Source organism: Rhinopithecus bieti, unplaced genomic scaffold (genome assembly GCF_001698545.2).
Source record: "Rhinopithecus bieti isolate Rb0 unplaced genomic scaffold, ASM169854v2 scaffold_4480, whole genome shotgun sequence".
Lineage (NCBI taxonomy): Eukaryota > Metazoa > Chordata > Mammalia > Primates > Cercopithecidae > Rhinopithecus > Rhinopithecus bieti.
In genome coordinates this window covers 73,936-81,708 of record NW_016804510.1, presented here as the reverse complement: position 1 = coordinate 81,708, position 7,773 = coordinate 73,936, and positions in this window count along the sequence as shown.

The window sequence follows — 7,773 nt, the reverse complement described above, 5'->3', positions numbered from 1 at the left end:
GACATATAGAATATTACCAAAGATGATTAAAAAATTACTATTCTATAATGCAAAAATACAAAATTAATTAATATTTGGGTAATATGTGTACGTATACAGTTGTTATTTGTGCTAGTTATTGCTACTAAGATCTGTTTCTAGTTTCGATCCATATTCTAACATCAAGTGTGTATTTTTTCCTCACACCAACAACTCATTCTCCAACTCTCTGGACACCACCTGGGTGTCCAACAATTTTCTTCTTCAAAGACTACCCAAAGTTAGCACCAGACCGCACAGGTTAAAGGTTCAATCCCACAAGACTGCCTCAGCTTGACACCAATCACATGTCCAGGCCATCTGAACTTCTTAACGACCAGCAATAAACTGGAGGTTCCCATGATCCTCTCTTCAGGTTTTGTAATTTGTTAGAACAGATCACAGAACTCAGGCATGCACTTTACTCACAATTTCCAGGTTACTACAAAGGATAGTAGAAATAATACAAAAGAACAGGCAGATGAAGAGTATATAGGGTACATAGGGTGATGTATAGGTATGTATAGTGTATAGGTACATATAGTGTGATGTCTGTAAGAGTCCTGAAGATAAGAGCTTTAGTCCCCTTGGAGATGGGATGTGCCACTCTCCAGGTGTTTGGATATGCTCTCTGAGCCTGATCTTTTATGGTTTTTATGAAGGTTCCAATTGTAGGTGTGATTGATTAAACCACTGGTCATTGGTGATTGATTCAATCTTCAGTCTTTCTCTCCTCTTTACAGGTCTAGAGGTAGGGCTGAAAGTTCCAACCCTCTAATCACATGGTTGCTTCCTTTGGCAACTGCCCCCATTCTGAAGACATCTGGAGGTCCACCAAGAGTCACCGCATTAGCATAAACTCAGGTATGGATGAAAGGAGCTTATTTTGCTATGCATAATAAGAGCCTTTCATCCATATTATTCAGAATATTCCAAAGGTTTATGTCAGGACCCAGGGTCAAAGACCAAATATATATTTCTTATTATATCACAATATCACAATTATGTTCTGTAAAGTTGCTATGAACACTGGATTAGCAAATTCTGAAGCACTACGGAAGGTCAGGTCCTGCATCCACCAGCCACATTTTCATCAACTGGTCAATATATAAACTTATGTATTGTGTATTTCTGCTCATGTGTGTTTCTGTTTAAAGATAACTTATTTAATATGCGTTCTTGAGTTATTAACATTGAACTCATAGTAAACAGAATTGTGCCTTATTCATGAGCTAATCTTATCCAACATACGTATTTTCTGCATAAGGCACATCACAGCCTACTTGCACTTAGTGCTTCAGCCCTTCTCTTAGGGAACATTCTAAACAGTGAAATCACCAAGAAAAGCATAAAATGTGAAAAATGTGGCACTAAGTATACCATGTAAGTGACACTTCTCTACTTCATGAGAGCTGAAACAAGGAGGCAGATTGTCCCCTTGTTTGACCTCAGCTGTAATGGGTGTATCAGGTGACTCAATTTTTTTGCTGCTCCACACACGTTTCAAATGTCTATGAAAGTGCCAGGAGAATTGATTGGAGGTTACAAATAAATTTCAGTCAGTAAACCAATTTACAAATAGAGAATCCACGAATAGTGAGGATCAACTCTTTATTATAGCAATTAAAAGCCTATGTAATTAATATATATACTATATTAAAAGTTATAATAATAGTAACAGCCATATTAAAGCACCATAATTGGCTTAACTGCACATCTATTGTTGAGCATTTAGGTTGTTTATATAATTTGGTATTATAAATGAGACCTCAATGGATCACTTTGTATATGATTCTATGTCCACATTTCAAATTATTTTCTTTAATGGAATTTCCTAGCAGTGTCACATCTGAATCAAACGGAATAAAAATTTTTTAAACATTTGCAACATATTAAAGACCTGGCCAAATTTACAAGTCTATCGGTAATGTTTAGATTTTTTTTTTTCAGAAGAGTGAGCAACTCTTTATGATCCTGTTATCGCTTATCCCTCTAGAACCCATTTCTTTCCCCACCAGCAGCTGACAAATGATACCTCTACCAACTTCCGGCAGCTGTACCAAACTAATAAAAGCCTGTCAATACCTGACATATTCTCAGCCTCCATGTCTGTCATCTTTGCCTCCAGCACTTTCCCCTGGGCTAGCACCTCCTCATCTTTCTCATTACATTTGGTCATCTAGCATGCTGTCCCTGATCCTCTCCAAGACTGAATCAGTGAATCTCATTTTTTGGCTTCATAGATTCTCTTTTGTGCTCCTACTGTAGCATTTAGCTGGGTGACTTGAACCAGCCTACCTACCTGTCTGTCTCTTCCTCTAAATTTTAAGCTATATTAAGACAAAGATTCTGCCTTATTGATTTTATATCTAACTACCTAGCACATTGCAAGGCATAATAAAAATCTGTTGCAGGAATAAGCCAAAGAATAACAAATAAATGAATTACATAATTTCTTACCAAATCTAGGTAGTGAAAATGAGTGAACGTTACACGGTCAGTGCTGAGAGTCAAAGATTTGAGATTCAGTTCTCTCTGCTGGCTTCTTTTCCATTCTCCATGGGATTCAATGTAAGGCAGAGGTCAATTTTACAGACTTTGGAGTCAACACCAGGTTTAAAATCCCAGCCCTGCCGGTTATTGAATGTAATAGCTTTTAAATAAGTCATTTTACTTCTCAAAGCCTCAGCTTCCTCATCTGTAAAGTCAGAGTTGTAGTACCTACCTTTAAGTGCTATTGTGAGGATGAAAGGAAAGCACATATATAAAATATTTCACATTTATATGAAGTCCTCACTATATCCTTGGGTTTTAAAAATACTTCATTTCATCCTGAACTCTGCTGTCACATTAAGCTTTTCACAACTATTTCTAGATATTTCATACCTATGTCCAAAAATGTCTTTTAATCTTCATCTGTTCATTCTGTGACCATTTCAACATGTCCTCATTTCCATCAGGATCTCTAGGACACTTGAGCTTATCCTCTCTCCTCTGTCTCCCACCAAACTGAGCATGATGCTCATGCTCGCTTTCCTCTGGTCTTCCTCCCTAAAGAGAGCTCATGTGTGATTTGTTCACTTTTATATTCCCAACTTCTTGCATGATGCGTGGCCAACAATATATTCACAATAGATTTCAAAAGAGTACTTTCTCCTCTTATTTCTCCTTATAAAAATCCTTTGAACCCCATGTCCAATGTCACGATAATAACTCTCACCGCACCTAAACCAAACTACTGAAATCAATATCTAACACTCTATAAAGCATTTGAACTTTGACACAATCAAATTTGATTTTGATTCCTCCCTTCTTTGAATCCCATGGCATTTTATTTGTAAACCCTCTTGCATATGTTTGTCTTTTTCATCTTGTATCATATTTATTTGTGTCCTTGTATCATTGGCCATTCAGAATGTATGATTTTTCCAGACATTACGTCTCATTTATCTGAGTGGTTTCTGTATCTGCCAAGTGCAATATCTTTTGCATATTCACTAATCAATTGATATTTGTTGGGTTCAATCTGTTGAAATAATTGCAAGACTAAGTTATTTAATACCATGGGCAGTACCCTCACGATTTCTGTCAGGTCTCTGAGCCCAAGCTAAGCCATCATATCCCCTGTGACCTGCACATATGCATCCAGATGACCTGAAGCGACTGAAGTACCACGAAAGAAGTGAAAGTAGCCAGTTCCTGCCTTAACTGATGACACTCCACCATTGTAATTTGTTCTTGCCCCACCCTAACTGATCAATTGACCTCGTGACATTCCTTCTCCTGGACAGTCAATCTCAGAAGCTCCCCACCGAGCACCTTGTGACCTCCGCCCCTGCCTGCCAGAGAAAACTGCCTTTAACTGTAATTTTCCACTACCTACCCAAACCCTATAAAACTACCCCACTCGTATCTCCCTGTGCCAACTCCTTTTTCAGACTCAGTCCACCTGCACCTAGGTGATTGAGAAGCTTTATTGCTCACACAAAGTCTGTTTGGTGTTCTCTTCACACGGATGCACATAACAATTTCTTTAGTTAGATATTATTAACTCCGTTTTACAAATTAACACACAGAGAAATAAATAAATTACATAACATGAAAGTTTTGAGCTAAACTAAAAACAACTTGTGTCTGCAATTGTCACAGCCAAGGGGCAATATATACTAATCCATTTATTAGGCAATTTGATTTCCCATACTTACGCATGCATGCATTTTTATTTACATATTTCATATTTCTCTCCAACTTCCTGTTACTTTATTATTCAGACACTTGTGACCACCTACCTATGCTCCTAAAACCTTAGTTTTGAAAATTCTCATTGATTTATTTTCTATGGCCTGAGGTAAAGGCAGTAAAGGGATGATGCATGGTCTCAGCCTTTCTCAACTGACTAAAAATAATATTAATAATCATAAGAATACATTTCCTTTCCATGCTACTTTATAGTATACATATATCCTGTAATTTGATCCTCACAACCACGCAATGAGGCATTGAAGGCAAGTGCTATTATCCCTGTTTTGCAAATGAGGAAGCTAAGACATGAGAGGTTAATTGATATTCAAGGTCATTCAGTTGGTAAGTGGCAGAGATATGACTCAAGTTGAAGTTGTCTAACTTGAATTTCTTTCGATTCTATCCAAGTGTTTCTTTAGGAATACTCAGCAGCAACAGTGAGAAGAAGAGAAAGATAAAAAGAAATGGGAAGAAAGGAGAAGTATTATAAGAGTGATGGGAATTAATTATATTAATTTTGGAATATTCTAAGGTGTCTGTATGTTGAAAGGAAATTTTAGTTTAAGAGACTGTATTCTGCATACATCATTAATGTTGCAGAAATTTCATTAAAATTTGTAGGGAAGGTATGTGTTCTCAAATCTGACTGAAAACTAAAATCTGTAAAATCAGATTGCACGATAAACTTGGGTATCTGTTACTGTAAAACTCACACATTAACTCGGGTTTATATCAGCCATTTTAAAAGGTTAAAACCACAAGAAGAAAATAGTAGACCTTGCTTCTTGCTCAAAATTGTCTTATAGTTCAATCTTCAAGCTTAGTATAGAATGAAACTTTTTTCCAAAAAAAAGCTGAGTACATAATTTTCTCAAAATGAAAATAAGAGTTTTTAGTGATTATGTTTTCATAAAATCTATTTAGGCATTGTAGAAAATATAGAGAAGGTTGACGACTATCACCTCCAACGTCATCACCTTAGTCACATGAAGATTTAAACACATAGAAATATTCCTTGCTTGTTTTCCCTTAAAACAAAAATTGGATCATCACATGCAGGCTGTTTTGTGCTGCTTTCCCTTTCCAGACTGTCTCTTAGCATCCTCTCCTGAGTGGAGCTTAATGCCTGACACCTGCATTCCTTCAGCTCTTTATATTTTGAGTCAAAAACAGTGAAGCCCAAAGGAAACCACATGTGTTGAATCCCTGACATGTGAGTCAAACTCAGAGTGGGATGCTATGAATATGGCTATTTTTTTCTGGTGACAAAATTGATGGGGATTAAATTTAAAAGCACCAAGCAAGCTGATAAATATAAACTCTCATGACAGATACTCTGAAATGGCAATAAAACATTTCTCAGAGAAACAGAAAAGATATTCTCAGAATATCAGGAAGAAAATAAATTTTAATTCCTGGTTTGTTCATGTCAAAAGACCCTGGAGTGCCACCTAACATGTGTACTCTCATCAAAATTTACAGAGCTACAGTTTCTGGTACAAGGTATGTATCCATCAATACAAAAGCTTGTCTAATTTGCTTGAAATTTGGACCATTTATGTGAAGTAATCAACTATGTCCAAGAAAACTAGTCTTTTCTTAAATGTTTCTTTCAAAACTTCAAATGTTATAAATTGTTAAAATTATAAAATTGTTAAAATGTTAATGTTAAAAAACTTCCAATGTTATAAACTAGATTATAACAATAGGTTTTTAGGGTCATGCTTAGTAAGTCTAAGAAGCAGAGTATGGACTGGGAAAGCATTTCGATACCAACAGGTTTTTCAAAGGGCCTTTTGCCTACTACTTTATATAGTAAGATGCAATCAAAGTATATTCAAGGGATGTCTTTAAAGGTATTTAAATAACTTTGGGAATTTTAATCATAGTTACTAAGGCTTCCTCAATTTATCATAAGAACAAGGGAACATCCTAGTTAGTGAATAGTCTAAATTAAATAGTTTTAAGGAAATACAACCATTGCTCTTAAGCATGAGACATTTTTTAGTATAAGATATTAAAAGTATGAATAAAAAAATTGCAAAATACATCATTCTCCCAGCAAAGGTATTCCTAAAATAACAAAACAAGCAAACACACCAAACATGCTTACTATCAGAAATAGGAAACAAATGCCAAATTCATGAGAGAGAGAATTACTTGGAGAAAATTGGCAATACAATACCAAAACGGCATTTTGATTCATTTCTTTTGAAAGTTTAAATTATGAACTGTGATATTTTATTGAAGAAATATACATATAGAATGTATAAAAATTGGGAACAATATTTAAATAATAAAGTATAATTTAAGTAATAACTGATCTATGATGTGTCTAAATTATCTCCAATTTTGAATTACTAAGTGCCTATGACATTTGTCTCAGCTATTGCTAAGCATTTTAACAGATGGGCCATTTTGTCACCCTGAAGAGGAAAGAACAATATCTTCCTTTGCCTTAAGGTCCCATTTTCTTTAAGGCCAAATTGCTGGATCTCTACGAAGTGGCCAGGGTGGGGAAAAGCCAACTGTAGAAGAAACAGATCCTGAAATTCTTCGCTTAATAGGCTAGTGTGTAGCTCTAAGTTGTTGGGCCAGGGTCAAAAACTCTCAGATTCCTGAACAGGAAATTACTCCTTTCTTCTTTATCATACGTAGTTGCTCTGTACTGGCCAAACAACACACATATAAAGGAAAATAGATTTTTCTTAGTATCTTTGCTAAACTGAGCACCTTGAAAATTCATTGAAACATGAATTTTGTCTAAAATTCTTAAAACTAGTTTTATAAAATCATTTGGACAAGAGCATCATTTTTCTGCTTACTCTCTGAGCACCTACATCTAAACTAACAATCACGTATGCATTCTACTCTATTTGGAAGCTCATGACATGCCCATTTCTCCCATTGGTTAGCTCTTTGCGGCTAAGGTAGTCCTCAGAGTACTCAGTGCCATTTCTTCTGTAAAGCACACAACTGAATTGAGCTCTTCGCCAAATTCAGCACTTCTGATTAATTTTCTCCTCCAAACTCTCTTTTCTGCAGGCTCCTTTGCTGGTTTTCTTCTGTGGCTCAGATCACTTTTTCTGTCTCTTTTTTCTTGCTGCTCCTCTTCTGTCTGACCTCAGACCCTGGAGTTTCTCAGAGCTCTGTCCCATGGCTTCTCTCCTGCACACTCTACACACATCCTCCTTAGGCAATCTCCTACATTCACATGGCTTCAATTACCATCCATAAAAGCAAATCTGAAATTTATATCTCCAGCTCAGACCCTTTTCTGAGTACCAGACCATGTTTTCAAATGCTTACTTGTCATCAACAATTGAGTGTCTCATAGGCACCTCAACAGCAACATACTCAAAGTGAGCTCATCTGACCTTCCATGAATTTGTCTTCCTCCAGATTTCTCAAAGAACTACCCTATCCACCCAGTCGCCCAAGATAGAAACCTAGAAGTCGATTTCTATCCCAATATCTGAACTAGTATCAAGGTCCTACTGCGTCTACATTCTA